Raw genomic sequence first — 18,428 nt, 5'->3', positions numbered from 1 at the left:
TCATGTTATCCTCACTCTGGTCTAGATCGGTATTTACCCTTTCAGCGACCACACTGCTCACCTACTTCAGTCTGGAGATTCCACTTGTTTTTATACAAGTTTTAAATATTTTTTAATAGATTTTTTTCTCAACTTTTAAAGATCAAGGCTTTTTACCCCAGCCAATTTAACTACCTATCGATCTCATTAACTTGTTTAATTAATTTCACGTCTTGCTCTTCTGTAAGAAAGAGATTTATTCGTGGACTTACTTTTGCTTATACTAGTATTAATTTATATAGAAACAAATTCACTCTTCATCCAAGCTTATTGTCTGTACATCAGAATGAAATCTAAGAGAGCATTTCCACATCTCAGTTCAGTAACTTCTAAAGGAATCCTACTTATTCACTGTCACAATTTGCACCTAAGGCAGCCTGTCCAAAGTTTCCAAAAACTGCATCTACTGAAGGGAGCCATTTACATCTCTCTTTCTGCAAGCAAAACAAACATGCCCAAGGTGGCAGAGGCCAACTGGCACAGAAAGGTGCCATGCTATTAAATTCTCTCATCCTTCAGAACAAGGTGATTGCTTCCAAACTTCCTGTTTGGAATAATCCCAAGGTAACTTTCAAACTTTACCTGGGAATAATTCAGGTGAATTCCTGTAGATAGAAACCAAAACTGTGCCAGGAACAGTTAACGGTAGATACAATTGATTTTCAGAGCCTGGGAATGCTTCCTAGCACTGTTTAATTTACCAGTACAGACATGGCTTTTGTAGCTGTTGTATAATATTAATATGATATGATATATGATAAATGTAGATATTAAGGGGTTATTACCCATGACCCTAAGTTTTTCATAGTTGTTTGTAGATCTACATTAGCTTGTTATTTTCTCACCTTTCTTCTTAGGGATCAAAATAATTTAGGTGATAATACACCAGCCACACCTTTTAAGAGAGTTTTTCTCTGGCTTGGCACATTAATCTTCATTCTGTTCTGCTGAGATCTTTGTTTCAACATTCTTCTTTAGGACTTTCTCAGCTTTAGGTTCATACAGTGTTTCTTTGCTCCCAGAAGACAAAACATCGCTCTTTCCTCTAGCTGAGCTCTGTTGACAGATCTTTCTTTCCACCTAAAGAAAGAGAGTCTTCATACATACACGTCTGTGCCTTCCTCATACTGTTACAAATTACAGATAATCATGTTTTTATTTGTTTAGGTGTTTTCCTACTTTTTCCCTGCTGCAACTATTTTTCTAACTATTCTCTCCCTACAGTTCTTTAATAGCATACTTGTTCCTCCTCAGCCTCAAGTCTCACCTCCATCTTGCATTTCTTTTTTTTCATGGTGCCAGTCTTCTGCTTTGTAGTCACCAGTTTCTGACTTTTTCTCCTGAGTTCTCCACCAGAACAAACATATTTCTCCATCACCAAATAGTGTCTGCCCCATCACTGCAAGGTCACCTTCCACACAGACCTCTCACTTCCAACTGCTGTTTCTATATACAGCTGTGCATTCAGACCATCTCGACTGCTTTTCCTCTTCCCTCATTTCTTCAGCTCCCTGTCTCTAGCTACATCTAGACTACACGGATATTCCCTCTTCTGAGTTCTGTCAACTGACATTTCTATGTAAAAATAGATCCTATAAGGTAACACTGAAGAGAGTTCATATTCTTCTGTTCCTGCATCCAGTCTCACTGTCTTCTCTGCTATCCTTCACTCAGTGCTGCATCACTGCACATCATTCCTTGCCTATGCCTTCAAGGAAAAAGAAACAGCCCAGAAAAAAATGATACAAACACTGAATTGTCATTAAGTGCCAGATGCTTTCTCTGGTCACTGACTTTCTAAACTTTCGGCCACATCTGAAAGGCAGTTAGGTGCCCAGCCTAAACTAAGCTTGCTTAAGTGAAAGGTTTTGGTTGTGACCAAAGGCAGAATATATCTTTCATGTCCTTCTGCTAAAACAAGTTCAGTCCACTGACAACTGCAAATAGGTCCCACAAACTTCAAAAACAAATATGTAAATACAAACAAAAGGAAAAGCAGGTAAAGTAATTGATACATAGGGAAAGAATTTCTGAAGGTAAAACTTTACTACTACTTAAAGAAAAACTGATCCTCATCTGGAATCTGTGCCCAGGCCTGGGACCCTCAGAACAAGAAAGATGTGGAGCCGTCAGAGCAGGTCCAGAGGAAGGCTATGAAGATGAGCAGAGGGCTGGGGCTCCTCTCCTATGAAGAAAGGTTGAGGGAGCTGAGCTTGTACAGACTGGAGAAGAGAAGGCTCTGAAGAAACCTCAGTTGCAGTCATCCAGTACTTGAGAGGAGCTTTTAAGCAGGAGGGGAACCTATTTATTACATGGTCTGATTGTGATAAGACAAGGGACAATGGCTTTAATCTAAAGGAGGGGAAGTTTAGGTTAGATGTTAGGAAGAAATTCTTTACTCGGAGGTTTGTGAGGCCTGGCACAGGTTGCCCTGGAGGATTTCAAGGCCAGGCTGGATGGAGCCTGGGGCAGCTTGAGCTTGTGGGTGGCAGCCCTGCCCATGGCAGAGGTTGGGGCTGGGTGGGCTTTAAGGTCTCCTCAGACCTAAGCCATTCTGTGATTCTATGATCCATCCTAAACAGAAGAAAATGAAAGAAGCAGTAGTAGGAAAAGATTAAAAAAGTCTGAGTAGTCTTCATTTTCTACTAAGGGTCTAGTTACTAATTGTTACCCCATCATGCTTGTGAAACGAAAAATAAAAGTTTATGTGAACTTCAGATACAGATTCATTACTTGAATTTTCTGCAAAACTGGAAGTAATTGCTGAAGCACACAGCTAAAAATAAAATGTAATTTAAGAACTTAACGTCTTTATGCAAATTGGAGTACTGACTACAATCCCTTATCACTCCTATCAGTGCGAAATCATACTAAGAAATGCACCATGTAATCTAAACTGCCATTTACTGGCCTTTTCCCTTGAAACAATACAGTGTTTACAGAAAGACTAGTAAGGGCAGATTTTTAAAGGACATGCAAATGTGGGAGAAAGAACTACAAAGCAGAGTATCATCTTCGGTGTCCCTTGGAGGGGCACAAAGATGATAAAGGTCCTGGAGTGCTTCCCCTATGAGGAAAGGCTGAGTAACGTGAGTCTGTTCAGCCTTGAGAAAAGAAGACTGAGAGGGAATCTTATTAATGTTTATAAATATCTTAAGTGTGGGAGACAAAGGGAGATGGCAAACCTTTTTTAAGTTGTCTGTGGGGACAGGACAAGGAGAAACAGCCATAAACTGGAGCACAGAAAGTTCTGCACTAATATGCGAAGGAACTTGGCATATTCTTCACAGTGAGGGTGATGGAGCATTGAAATGGGCTGCCCAGAGAGGTTGTGGATTCTCCTTCTCTGGAGATATTCAAGATCTGTCTGGATGCCTACCTGTGCAATCTGACACGGGGGCCTGCTTTGGCGGGGGTGTTGGACCTGATGATCTCTGAAGATCCCTTCCAGCCCCTACAATTCTGTGACCTCTTATGAACTTTATGACTGTATAAATAAAAACAGCACTTCTGTTTGAAAATTGAGAGTCTACCAGCTTCACTTTCAGCACAAGGCTTTCCTGCACATCCACACGTATACGAGGAGAGAGTGAAATGAAGGAAAGCCTCCTGCACATAGCACTTAGGTTCATCTCCAGAACTCTAAATCCAGCAATGCTGATAAATAAATAAGACACAGTGAGACACAAACAGAAAGAGAGTGCCAGTTGCTTTCATGTAAACAAGCATCCAGGCATCAAATTTAATTGTTAGTAACTGCGAAGATTTTCAAAGACAATATATGGACAAGTTCAAAAGATTTTCAAGGCTGGCCTAAATCATCTCTCTGTATCTGTAAATCTGTAACTCCTGAAAATTACAAAATCTCCTTCAGTGCTGTTACAGATTTTGGAACACGTATTCACTATAAATACTATACTAATTATAATTAATTACATCCATTTCCTCTCATGGTTTATGCTGCAATTTTCCTAAAATGTAGCAGGTCAAGAACACATCCAAATACACACCTCCTCCCCAAGGTCACCAAACACAGTGCTATGTTCTGGCTTACTGGCCTCAGCAGGCCACTGCCTGGAACCCAAATAGGACACCAGTGAAAATGAGAGCAAAGGGTTTATTTTTAATTTTCTTTGGATTCATCATAAAACTACCATGCAAGCTGAAGCTGCTAGACTTTTCTTGTCAGGAAACATCCCTGAGAATTGAGCAGTGCATGACCAGTCAGGCTGGAGGTACAGCCAGTCTTATACTTCCCCTGACTGTTACATGTTGCCACAACAGCTAGAGAAAGCCCATTAACACCTTTCCAGCAGATCACATTCACTGGTGACCCCTACAACAAAATGCAATGTGGAGACTGACTCGTGGATCCTGGCCAAAAAAGAAAAAAAGGAATCTATTAGTTAGCTTTAAATTGGAGCCATTCTTTCCATTAACAGTGCAGACAGAGGTGCCGTCTTTGACTCACCACTGCTACAATGAATATTTTTGAAAGATATTATTTCTAAACATATTTCTAAAGCTTATTTCTGAAAAAAGAAAAGGTATATCAGAGTGAAAGCCTGCATCATTAATTCTATAATCAATATAAAATTTATGGAGATGAATCAATGTGTAAGCCTTTCACAGCTCCTTCTAAAAATTCAGAAACCTTCCTCTGAATTCCCAGTGTGGCTTTGACTTGCTCTCTAAACTAGTTCTTTGCCAGAGGTGCTATATAATTGTTTATGGCTCATCTAACCTGAGGTGGAAACAGAAAATAAATAAATAAATATGCAAATATCTGCTAGTGATTTGTACTTGCAAATTATAATACAAATATTTATTGCTGTCCTATTTAAGACGTTCCCAGAGACATATTTCAAGCTACAGATTAAATGCCAATAGGATTTTATTTCCTAAGAACCACCAGGGAAGAAGCACTGATAAACTGTGTAAAGAAGTTTCTGAACAAGATTCCAAAGATAAAACCTTTTGTTATGAAAAATATTTGAAGAAGTATTCTTAACAGAGCAATCTGATTGCCTATTTCAGTACTCAACTACTTGTGACATATTTACACCAAGGAAAAGCATTTTTCCCACCAGTGGAAGAACTTAATTGCATAGGGTGCAGGGAAAGGAAAAAATCCATTGTGAAAAGGCTCTTTCACCATGCCAGTCAAAGTGATTGTTTCAAAATATGTCAGCTGGACAAAGAGAAAATACAAAAGATGATTAAAGATAGTGTATCTTCACCTAGCAATTGGTATGTATGTGTTCCAGCCAGAGAAAACACCAGGAAGGCTACTGGAGGAGTTTTCCTTTGGCTCAGGGAACAGATGAGCAAGAGTTCTCCTAAGGCATTGCTTTACAAAGCCAAAAGCTGTTAAATTCAGTGGTGGTTAAAGCACGTTTCAACTCAGTCGGCTCCAGCCTCTGTGGACAGAGCCAAGCTGCAGTATAATAACATTTAGGGGAAATGAGAGAGAGGCGAAGGGAGAAAACACACCTTACAATTTTGTCCAAAGGAAGCTCACAGAGCTGCCTCGACCCAGTCAGAAGACAGAGGTAAGGAGTCTTCTGCTCAGACTGTGCTCACCTCCAGCAATGCAGATCTCAGAGAGGTATTTTCCAGGGTTTATTCAATTGGGTTTCCAATTCCAAAACACATGGGATGCTTTATTTGGAAAATCATAGCACTTACTGTCCCTGGGGATGGCTTTTCCAGTCCAATGAATCTACTCTCTCCTGACATGCATTCTTCCTCAGTTAATCTAATTTTTCCTATATTCCAGTTTACCATCTCAAGCAGCTCTGACTGGTGCATTTTGATCAAACCACTCCTGCAGCGTTGCTTTCTTTGCGCCGTTATCCTACATGAAATCTCTCACAATTTGTCCTTGCACTGTCCTTCACATCCATGGTTCGTTTCCTCAGAATTTCAGTTAGACCATATAGAATGATGCAAAGAGCAGGGGGAAGTTTAAAAAGCCACTGACGTGAAAAACTTGCTCAGATTGAGAACAGAAGCTACAGACTGTTTTCTGGTCAGCTGTGCAGCTCTATCTCATTACATAAGCATGTGTGTAAAATTATTCTGCAACTTCAAATAACTCTGATTTGTTTAATTTCCACTTAATTTAAGAATTAGCTTGAACAAAAGTACTGGCATTCTAAGGAAGAGAGAAAGTTACGAGGACCTCAAAGGTTTCAATACAAAGAGTGAGATGCTCTGTTAATCAACCAAATACGAAGAATTCATAAGGATGAATCAGTTCAGGTTCTGTTGTAGTTTAACTTTTAAGAAGCAGGGAATAATAACATTCAAAGAGAACTATGAATGTTAGCACACTTCACAGCAGTCTCTTGTTTAACTTTCTCATCTTTCTGTATGTGAAAGCTTTACCTCTAAACAGTCATCAGAAATGTACCAAATACAGCCATGCAGGATGGGAACCATCAGGGTCAGCCTGCCTGCCACTTTCCCACCAAGGACAGACTACTGAGTGAACTGAGTATTCCCTGCCATTTTCACTTCTTTTTTATTCTGCCAGTCAAGCGGGAGCTCTTCCCATAAATCTCAGTAATTTCCCATCCGTTAATTTTCAGAAATTACAATTTTGCCATAAAAACAAGATTTCTCATATCTCAAGAAGTTACATGCTAAAGAATATTTGCATTGTGGCTACTTACTAGGAAATCTCGATGTGCTAGTAGTGTCATTATATTTTAATGTGGCTTTACAATGGATATTTCATTACCATACATGCCCCTCCAACTGATAAACCCACTCTGCAATTGTCAGAAACAAGGCGCTCTGAATCAGCCACCATTAAGGGTGAGATGTATGGTATGTGGTTAGTGTGTTAACACAAAGGAAGCCAGAAGTGTCAAAACTTGTTACAACTGGTCAGTAAGATTCTCTATCTCAGTACCACACATCCACTACCATTAAAGGACTAAGACGTTTTAATCCAGCTTCCTCACAGTCAGCAAATAGTCAGTTTTTCTTTTCTGTGCTAACAGTCAGATGCAGCAAAGAGTGTTCTCTTTGGTTTCTGGATGACCTTTAGGAACATGTGCTGCCTTTCCATGACATGCACATGCATCTGAAGTGCAAGTTCAGAAAGTACAACTTCTGTCCGTGAAACTTTTTTTTTTCTGTGCTTATTAAATCAAAGAAGGGATGTTTGGTTTTTAAATTAATCTGCTAAAGGACAATCAGAGAAAGATGCTGACTAGAAGGATGGGGTGAGCTTCTAACAGATCAGAAGTGAGCACTAATAGACAGACGGGTCTGGGTTTTCTTGAATGCAAGCATGACAACTGCCTTAAGCCTGATTCATTACAAATACAGGCCTGCCTGTCATGTTCCAGTGGAAGAGCTGTTAGGCTTTGTTGAGTGTACTGCAAACTACTGCTCTGCAGATGAAGGGAAAATGGCAGCAGTTCATGTCCATAGGAAAAATATAGAGGACTCTGTTCAGTTTTTGCTCCCTTGGCAACAAAAACACCCCCAGTTAAAAAAAAATAAAACAAAATAAAAAATCCCAACAAACAAAAACAAATGGAGAAAATCTTCAAATCTTTATCTTCTGTTCTGCCCAATTATAACCATGGGAGCTGAAGCTTTCATAGGGATCCATTTCCAATGCCTTTACCAGCACCCAGAACTCACATGAGCCCCTCTGGAGGCCAAACTTTACTCTTTGTGGAACACCTGGCATCAGACACACGCTCTGCACACAATAACCTGCAAGTGGGGCCTCTGAATACAGAGCCGACTATATCATATGAGATCAAGGAAGCATGAAGGAATCGATAAATGCAGCCCCCAAGAGTCCCTGGCCCCTCCACTTCAGGCATGCGGAGGTAGCTTTGCAACTGAAAAGAAAAGCACTGGAGGCTCTATTTATGTTTGGGATTTTTGCAAAGCAATTTTAACTGATCCAGTTCATCACACAACCCAAATCAATCAAACAGGCATGCTGGCTTGCAACTTGGTTTACATTTATCTTTTCTTCTGTCTGGCTGCACCTAAATTTCATTTTCAGAAACTCTAGGATATGCACGCATTTTACTTTGAACTTCTTGCTAGACTGCATTTGCACTTACTTGAGTGAAAAGTCAGAACTTCCACATCTCTCACTGCCTGAGGGAACCAAAAATATTAGTGCTGATTAAATATTTATTTTGCAGAAACATGAAATCTATCATACTACAGAAAACTATTTTGAATGATACTTCCTTGAGCAAGGCTGGGACTTATGGCTTTTTCTCTTACTGTGTTACACGTTCAGTAAAAATACAGCTGGGCCAAGAAAACTCTGTTTTGTTTTGGCAAAGCATCAGACGGTATCTTCTGGTTTGCCAACACAGGCAGAATCTTGTCTAGCTGTGGGATGCTCTTGGGTTTACTATTAGCAAAACTATTAAGAAGCACTGAGAAGTTCCAGTCCCTTTTACGTATCTTTAGTCTAATCTCATTAGTTTGCAAGCTCTCAATTTGCACCAAAAACAGAGCAGTCTTTTCTCACCTCTCAGGGAAAATTTAATAGCAGTGTTAAGTCTCATGTTACTAGGACTTCATTACTTTTACAAGATTTGTTAAATAATTAAAATGCACTTGTCAAATAAGTGATTAGAGAACATTTTGTGCTGCAGTGTCATTTTTTTCTTTCTGTTTACCTCGACTGTCAAAATTGAATAATTCACACTGAATCTCCAACACAACACTATAAACAACCGAGATTCTAAAGCTGGAAAGGGGGAGAGCTGTGGGACTCAGAAAAAGTGTATATAGGATGTGATTAAAGAAAGAGCACTGGATTAAAGATGCAGATGAGGAAATTGAAACAACAGAGACAAAGCTTGCTCCAAGGATGCTTCTGAACAAGAATGACCTAAAAGAAGATCTAGCCAACACCATTTACGTCAGCAGTAGCTTCTATCAGGTTTTCTGTGGAGTCTCAGATCCTAAAAGTGAGCAAAAAGGCAGGGAATGGGTACATGCTGTGTAGAGAGAACAGAACTAATGATTTTCAGACAACACTGACTTTCTCTGATTTACCTTCTTAATCATCATTTTGTAATGAGTTGCACATTTGAATGGATACCACTGAGAACAGGTCACATTCTCATATATTTTTACAGTAATATATTTTTTCTGTGCTTTGCCTAGTGCTACTAAGCAGAATACAGTAATCTGAAATATAAAAAGAATCCCACTGTACTGAAGTAGAATCATAGAATCAAAGAGTATCCCAAATCAGAAGGGATCCATAAGAATCGAGTACAACTCCTAACTCTACACAGGACCACACAAAAATAAGACCATACTGAGAGCACCTTGGACTCTGCAAGGCTCAGCGCTGTGCCCACTGCCCTGAGCAGCCTGTTCCATGCTCACCATCCTCTGGTGAAGAATCTTCTCCTGACCCCCAGCTGCCGTCCCCTGACACAGCTCCATGCCGTTCCCTCGGGCCCTGTCGCAGTCACACAGAGCAGAGCTGCAGCCGCCATCAGGCCTCCCCTCAGCTCCTCTGCTCTGGACAGAACCAACCTGGGATTCTCAGCCGCTCCTCATACACCTTGCCCCTTCAACCCCTTTTCCATCTTGATAGCCCTCCTCTGGATGCTCTTTAACAGTTTTATGTCCTTTTTGCACAGTATGTGCATAGTGGGATACTCACTTCACTTGATCTGCTAGCGGGCCATACTTGATGCACCTCAGGACACAACAAGTAGGGGGGCTGCTACCATGTGAAATGGCAAAGGTAGAAATATTAGATAAGTAATCTCTGGGAAAGAAGATCATTTCCATAATGTCACAAGACAGAAAGTATTTCTGACCAGTGCCCACTGCCCTACCCATCCTTCTTCTCCATGGGCAGGTTTTGGGATATCACCCCCAGTCAGCAGGATGACCCACAGGACCAAAAGGAGCAGCTGGATCCAAGTGGACTGCAGGGTGTCTCTCCTGCTAGGGGAGTTTATCTGCCTGGTAGTTTTTCAGAAGCAGCCTTCTAAAGGGTGCTCAAAATAAAGCACCTTCCAGATGTGGATCCCTTCTGCTAGCAGCTACATGTATGCTGTACCAGCCTGTCATCATGGGAGCCACATCTGCCCTGCTGCAGCAACCGGCAGCAGGATCTGGTGCCTTGGGATTTTAACACCATCGCTGTGTTCACGCTGGACTCCATCACTGACACAGTCACACAGCCTGCTACTTTTAAAGGCACTATTCACCAAAAGCCACGTTTCCATTAAGCAGGAGAGAACATTCCCGATGCTCTCGCTCTCTCACGGCATCCGAATTTCCCTGAATCGACACTTTTGGCAGAGTTACGTAACAGCAAGCACAGCACACATAACTCTGATCCAAGCAGACACTGCGAGCACAGTCTGAGCACCAGGGTACTTCTTTACACTGAACTGTGCTCTAACCCAGCATGTGAATTACAAATAAAAGGAGTACATTTACTTCTTGGAACAGAACATCAAGCTGCCCAGATCGGAGATTCTTGTACAGGGGTTATTAAGTAAACAAGGTACAGGACACAACATTCAATACTTTTTAAATGCAGTAAAACTGAGCTTTTAATGCAAGCACAGTTATTCAAAATAAATAAAAAATTCTGGGCTAGCATTGCATTGGAAAGGAGCCAGAGGAACTCCCCAGGCCTCAACACAACTCCTCTTCTGTCATCTGGAGTGCTTCCACAGCATTGCCTGAACCAAAAGAAAAGCCACAGAAGCTCTCAATGATATCCAAAATTAATTCTATAGCCTCATGTATCACTGTCCAGTTGAGGAATTTCTTCTGTGGTATAGAAGACTGTTTTCTTTTACACTAAATGACTTAGCCATGAGCTTTCACACAGAAGAAAACAGCAGCAATTTGATGGCTCAAATCCGTTTGTTAATGGAGACAGCAATTTTGTTCCATGGCACAACCTCCTCCCCTCCTTTTCAGAACTGAGGTATCCAGTAAGAGTGACTCTGTAATAGCAAAAAAAGGTAAATAAAGACATCCTGACGCTTGCTTTGAAATGCTCTCCATAGCCAGTATTATGGCTATCAGGAATTTGTGAAAACCATAAGTATGTAATAGATTTTCAAGACATACTGTGCACACTAAAAAGTTTAAATCATTTGGCAGTAAGCAGCAAAACATCATAGAGTATTGACTAACAGTTTTCTCTCTTCAACATTGCTGCAAAACCTTTACCTACCAGCAAGAAAAATTCTTGAGAGCCCACGTAAGCAAGTGTAGCCTCCATGTGCAGAGACACACACTTACTCATCCCAGCCACCTTACTTTGGGTTATCAAACAATATTTCTCTGTTTTTGCTCTTCTATGGTTTTAATCTAATAATATTCCCAACTGTAGTTTAAACTGCAGGTGTTAAAGTTGGCCTCCACCAAACAGAGAGACCTCAAGTATCAGGGAGAAGATACTTCAGGTCTATGTGCTTTTCTTCTCAGTGTAACTGTAATCCAGCAGCATCACCCCAGGCACCCATGTGCCAGCACTGCAGCAGGCTGCTCTGTCTGCTTCTGTTAAAACTAATGGAGGATGCTTGGCCACATACAGAACATACATAGGTGTTATTCCAGGAAGGGAGAGCAGCACGGATATTCAGAGTGCAGGAACAAGTGACATATGTGGTGCCAACCACCTGTCTGCAAGCCAGCTATCACCTGTGTTGGAACACATATTCTGCTATACCTGGCTTCACCCTTGAATCAGCCTGGTAAACTCTAGTTTCTGAAGGTTTTACAGAGCAGCTTTTTTGCTACTTTTTAAACAGAGACAGAAATATATGAAAATGAGCAATTTTTCACAACCTCATATGGCCAACACAATATTTAGTTATCCTGTCCTATTAGATTCTACACTCCTGTAACAGATGCTATGCTATACAGGTGCAGTAGAACAACACCATTCTGATCTCAACAATTTTTTTTCCATTTGTAGCATTTTGCGTATTAATTCCCAATTAATTTTGGATGATAGAAAGTAAAGCAAAGTTAAAAACAAAGTTTAAAGGTTAAGCAAAGTAACAAATGGAGTCAGGGCTATCCTTTTTCAGCACGTTGTTTTAAGTTCTTCTAATATAAAACTAGTTTTTGATCAACCATTTTCAAGTATTTTCTCTGAAAAAGATCTGTTGTCTCCTTCCCTGCAGCAGATGGGAACTGAAAGACAAGTATCCTCCACACTCTCAATATCCCATGCAGGTCAAACAGCAAACACACAAGGTACTTCTTATCTTGCTCTTTCTACTCATACAGATACGATTTTCAAACATGGCCCCTGACTATAGAAAACCCCATGGTAAAGATGACATGCTCACAGATAACTGGAGATAACTGCTCTTCCAGTACTTGAAGGGAGCTTATAAGCAGGAATGGGAACAACTGTGTACATAGTAGTGACAGGACAAGGGGGAATGGTTTTATACTAAGACAGGGAAGGTTTAGGTGAGATATTAGGAGGAAGTTTTTCACACAGAGTGGTGACACACTGGAACAGGTTGCCCAAGTAGTGGATGCCCCATCCCTGGATATATTCAAGACAAGGCTGGATGTGGCTCTGGGCAGCCTGGTCTAGCAGCTGGCAACCCTGCACATAGCAGGGGGGTTGAAACTAGATGATCTTTGAGGTACTTTTCAACCCAGGCCGTTCTATCATTCTATGAAAATTCTGAATTTAAGCAGGATTTTAGTAATATGACAGAAGGGATTCAATAATCGTCACGTATAAATTACAGCATTTTAGTGATCTTAATATAAATGCAATCTATTAAGGAAGTCTGGAGAAATGTAGAAGATGTATGTAGAAAAACATGCCTGTGGATCAAGCAGTAACAGAAACTGGTTCATCACCACCATGCATCAGTGCAGACAAAAAACTTGCCAATTCAGTGGTGCTGTACCCTCTACTGAGCTTCTTCACCAATCTGCTCAAAGACTTTTCAACCTTTTCATGGTTCTTGGTAAGTCACCACTGAAACAAGAGAGAACTGCTCCAGTGGTGATTTTGGAAATTCTGTGGCTGCCTGTACCACATAAGAGCCTTTGTTCATGGATATGTGGATTTAGAAGGCCTAAAGGAACTATTATGATAATCTGGTCTGACTTCCTGCTTGGCACAGGCCATAATACCTCACGCAGCAATTTCTTTACAAAGCACAAAAACTTGTAACTCTTCTAGAAGATATCTCAGAAGAAGATCTAATCTTGATTTAATTACTCTAAGTGATCTACCACATTCCTTTCTAAGCATTTCCAATGGTTAATTACACCTACGGTATCGTATTTCCAATGTGAACTTGCTTATCTTGCTGTGTGTTTGTGTCTGTTGGAGCCCTATCCTATCTCCCTACATAGATATTTTTAGATGCTAACCACATCACACCTCAAAATTCTCTGACTTGAGATAAATAGTTTCCCTACTGCTTGGCAAATCAAAACAGAGATTCCTGAATCCAACGCACACAGCTGCTGGGGGTTAGTGCTCCTGGTGGTATTACAGAGAGCTTTTGACATATAGATTTGAGAAGTCAATTCAAGTACAAGGTGAAGGCACTGAGGATCTTTAACATGCTTTCCCAGCTTTCACTGCAGTAACAAGTTTGTAAAACCTGGAAATTTGGGACAAATAGCACTGCAATCTGGAGAGTTTCCTTTGTACTCAGTCGATAATTGCAAGCTCCAACCAGATCGCTAGTTACTGCAGCTAATTCATAAAGTAATTGATGGCTTGTGGCAGGTGGTTTTCTCCTACTCATATGTCAAAATCACATAAAAATTCTGTTAATGGAATGAACCAGTACTTCTGCAGGCACTGCCAAGGCAGAAATCTAGGAGTGAGCAATATGTACCCTGAGCTACTTCCAGTTGTGACTCCAGGAAAGAAAACGCGTAAATTTCCACTACTGCTGTCATGTTGTATTACCTAGGCATATTACTTGGAAGTTTACATTACTGTAGCTTACAGAGACTCCTCATAAGGCTCTCTTGTGTTAGGTGATCAAACAGAAAACAGAGCAAGCTTAATTCATTTTTGCAACATTTGCTCAGCTCCCATATGGCTGAATCCAGGTAAGGAGACAGGAGGACTTGTGTCCTCTCTAGAACATAGAAATTGATGAGATCAGTGTACAGAGACTGTGCAGAACGAGAATTGCTTCTGGAATTTATTAAATCCCTGTACTACCCATGTGATTGTTAACACATTATGAAGTTCTGTAACTGACTGTATGCCAGAAGGGCTTTCAGTCCTTTGCACTGATTTGCTGCAGAACAGCAGCATCTTTCTGTCTCTCAGATGTATTATATATGCATACACCTTCGTAACTGCAAATGCATGCACGCAGACATATACTCTATGCACTAATACAGAGCAGGAATATCCAAACCTAGGTTGTCTGCTATTTACAACACCACTTAAAAATTTTCCACAACAAAAAACGTGGTATGACACCTCATTATTTTTTCACAACACTTCTGTTTTTTGCCATTAATATTTCACATCTCTACTCACTTGTGGTTTCAAACACTTTCCATTCCACATAGCCTAACTGTTTTCTAGTCTCCTTCTTCTCTATTCCAAGGATGCCCCTCTAGAAATCAGGAACACAGTTTATACAGATGTATCAAGTTTTACTGGTTTACGACTTCAGTGATTTAAAAATTCTTCCTTTTCATTGCACTTCTGTTAGGAAGGAATTTGACTTGAAATAGGTGCAGAACCCAGATAAGAACTCCAAAAGCTTTTACTTCAATAACTGATAAAAACCAAATCTGGCAGATACAGGCAGAAGGGAAAACAATTACAGATACAATACTTCCCTTCCTTAGTATCCCATGAATGGCTACAGAAACTAAGAAATCACCTGAAAAACATGACTGAAAAGTAACTATATATTTGTTATTCTCCAAAAGAGTTCATGCTGCAGCTTGCCTGCCAGAACAGCCTGCTGTCACACACCTGATTATGTTATTTGACATTGCTGTTTCATGGTATAAGCATACAGTGTTCTGGATGATGCAGCAGATGACTGTCAGTATCCTCACTACTGATGAAAGAAAGGAAGATTGAAGCTCCATTTTTTTAACACCTCTTCTAGTTGGTAATGTACAGGAAGAGCACTTTCAGTTTTTGCTTATCAGTAAGTGCATACAGTATCTTCTTCCAGAATGCAGCCTGAATCATGTTGCATAGAAGAGGATAAAATACTCCTAGAAGAGTTCACTCCTTCTTTACAGACCCATTTACTTGACCATAAGTCATAAACTCTCAACACTACAACTCATAAACTAAAAATTTGGTACAAAGTTACTTATTTTATCAGTATGTACACCAACGTTTCATTTTCAAACTGCAAGAAACTTTCCCTTACAACATCCTAATTGACTGAGTAGTGAAAACAATAGTCTGATGAAAAATAATTGCCTGCAAATTTTCCATAGGGAAAAAGACATTTCCAAATCTATGCAGGTATTTTATTGTGTTTAAAAGATGAAATATTGGCTCAGTAAGAGTGGTGAGGCACTGGAATGGGCTGCGCAGGGAGGTGGCGGAGTCACCATCCCTGGAAGAGTTTAAGGAAAGGGTAGATATAGTGCTTAGGGACATGGTTTATAGTGGGCAATATTGGTGGTAGGTGGATGGTTGGGCAATATGGTTAAGATCATCTGTCTTTTCCAACCTTATGATTCTATGATTCCATGAAATATTGTTTGATTCATACTGCAATGTTATCTTCTCTCCTTTCTAGTTTGTTTTAATATGCTGACCCGTGCCATATCTAGGATCTACCCAAAACTTTGAGCAAATGTAAAATTACCTGTGTTTGACTTGAATATTTTACTGAAGTGGAATAAAGAAATCTTACCTTACTAGAGCTTCATTTTCTGTTCTCTCACTGAAAAGAGTAAAGAAATCTGTATTAAAGATCTATGTGGTAAAAAGGTACTCTATTTCAGTTTCAATTAACACAAAAGCTGTGGGTGTCTTTTAATATAACAGAAATGAATTTCCATTTTTTTTGAATGATAATCATTCTCAATGCTTTGGAAGGGAGGCATTTGTTTGTTTATTTGTTTGCAATCTTTGCTAGCCAACTGTTTCTCAACAAGCATTTGAAATATTTGGGAAACAAAAATTCAAACAACTGATCTAGTCAATTCACTGCCTGAACTGCAGGTTAGGTGTGTTTTGTAGGTTTAATTTTCACTGCAAGCAGAACTTTATGATCAGTATTTGTATCGCTGCTATCTTCATTTAACAGTGAATATTGTTTCTTGTAAGACAAAGCCTGGAAATTGTTTAATTATTTGTTTTTTAAAATAAAATAGGTTCTGTTCCATCCCAAAACAGCCACCAGTTGTAAAAGAATGACAACATCAATCCACTTCATTAACATCTGCTTCAGCTAATCCACATTGATGACACATGTGCCAACAGCTTCCCAATGTACATCATGAAATCCCAAAAAAGTAAGCTGTGACACTATGCTGAAGAAGTTTCAGCATGACTCAGAACAACTGATGAATTTTGAGGCCTGCAAAAATAATACTTCATTTATTTGTGACTTGTTCCATCCTTTACAACCAATGAGAACTACCCACAGGTATCAACAATATAGGTGGGAATTGGATTCTGGTAACTCTGAAGTAAATAGGAGTTTCTGCCACAAGTACGTATGTGCAAGAACTGAATCACATCATCTGATTCCATTTTCTAAGTTAGAACAATGTGCAGCATAAATTAAAGAACAAAAAGTCGAGTCTAGTAAAATGACCAGTAAATGGTATTTGTAAAAAACAGAGAAAATCACGTAGTCAAAGGGCCTCAGCCACTGGCACCTTCTGTACAGTTCCCTATCCATCAAACAATACATCTGGAATTTCACGGATGAAGGGAAAATATGAAGAGAACTCATTAATCTTTGTCAGTGACTAATTCAACACTTGGCCTCTAACCATGGGATCTGTGCAATGGTCGAAGATAAAATTCTCAGCTCTACAATTAAAATGCTCCTCTGGAGGGAGAAAGAAATGTCAATAATGACGTCTTCTAAGAATGGCTGCAAATCTGTTAATCTAAGGCAAGTAAATCTTAGGTGAATTGTAGAATCCTCTTTCACTAACTTAGAGTATGTTCAGCCAGTACTTTAAGAGAGACCAAATATGAGCCTATTTCAGAAAAAGCAGAGATAAAAAGAGACATTTCTGAAGTGCACAGATTCATTAGATTAAACATCCTTTTTGTGAAAAAGGATGAAATCTCTGACTTCTAGGAATCAGCACATGTTTACAAAGTCTGATTTACCACAGCTGAGCATCTGCACACGTATACCTTTAAAGGAAGAGGAATAACTGCAAGTTCATTTTATCACTTAGTGAAATATATAAAACCTCATAGGTTTAATTTTCTACATCTCTTTCTGATAATCAGCTAGTAAAACATGCAGATTACTTCACGCTTATCAATCTGGCTACAGGTCACCATTAGAGATAACTTAAGAAAGGTTTTACATACATTACAGGAATAAAGGGACAGGACCAGTAGGTACTGTATCACTGGATAATACGCAGGGTTTCAATAGGATTGAATGGGATTTATTACAGCACGAGCCAAATCCTTCTTACCTTTTCTCACGCAGAACATCCATTGAAGCTAGACAGAGTGCAACTGAGGACATCTTACATCTGGTTCTGTCCCTAAACTACAGTGGTCCACAGCACAAAGTCTACGGGATCAGCATGTGATTTTGTGGGTAGGGAAAGGAATATCTTAAAGAATGGTCCAGAGGTCCCAAAGCAGGTCCAGAGGCAAGTCTGAAGAAGTCCAGAAGTCATTTTGGATCTGTGACAAGATCCACAACTTCCGAAGCAAAATATTTTTATGCTAGAAACACTTGCAGTGTGGACTGCTTTGAAGCATGTTTAACTTATCCTATGTATTTTTAAAAGAAGAATGAAATCTGACTTTGGCGAGTTTTATGACACCCAGAAGAAAAAAATACATTCTAACATGCTTAATGAAAGATTTTGCATAACATTATCTTATCTAATCTAGCTGCTGATAACAAGGGAACCTATAATGATGCCGTGAGCACCTCCCATCATATGTTCTCACGGGTTCCTGGAGGTTGTCAAGAAAAGGGTAGATGTGGTGCTGAGGACACAGTTCTGTGGGCATGATGGTGATGGGTCGATGCTTGAACTTCATGATCTTTGTGGTCTTTTCCAACCTTAATGGTTCTAAGATTCAATTATTCTGTGACTCACTGCTTTCCTAGCTTGATGATGTCAGTAGACATTTGACCAGAAGGACCATGCCCTAGAGAAATGAAGGCATGATACTGCTCTTCCTCAGGTAGAAAGAA

At 39.8% G+C, this 18,428-nt stretch overlaps 1 protein-coding gene across 9 annotated transcripts in view; it reads right to left on the bottom strand.

Annotated features, from left to right (window-relative positions):
* The window catches only part of THRB (thyroid hormone receptor beta), a 163,868-nt gene that overhangs the window by 110,126 nt on the left and 35,314 nt on the right, over positions 1-18,428 (bottom strand). For 4 of the 9 annotated variants that reach the window (XM_090142559.1, XM_090142560.1, XM_090142558.1 and 1 more), the window contains exon 2: positions 15,930-15,959. The exons of the other annotated variants lie outside the window; for them this stretch is intronic. The gene's annotated coding sequence lies outside the window, so the exon portion shown is untranslated. The remainder of the gene's footprint in view (positions 1-15,929; positions 15,960-18,428) is intronic. 9 annotated transcript variants of the gene reach the window in all.

The sequence above is a fragment of the Phasianus colchicus genome, chromosome 6 (assembly GCF_987193195.1).
Source record: "Phasianus colchicus chromosome 6, bPhaCol1.hap1.1, whole genome shotgun sequence".
NCBI classification, from domain to species: Eukaryota; Metazoa; Chordata; class Aves; order Galliformes; family Phasianidae; genus Phasianus; species Phasianus colchicus.
This window is presented reverse-complemented; position numbering and strand designations above follow the sequence as displayed.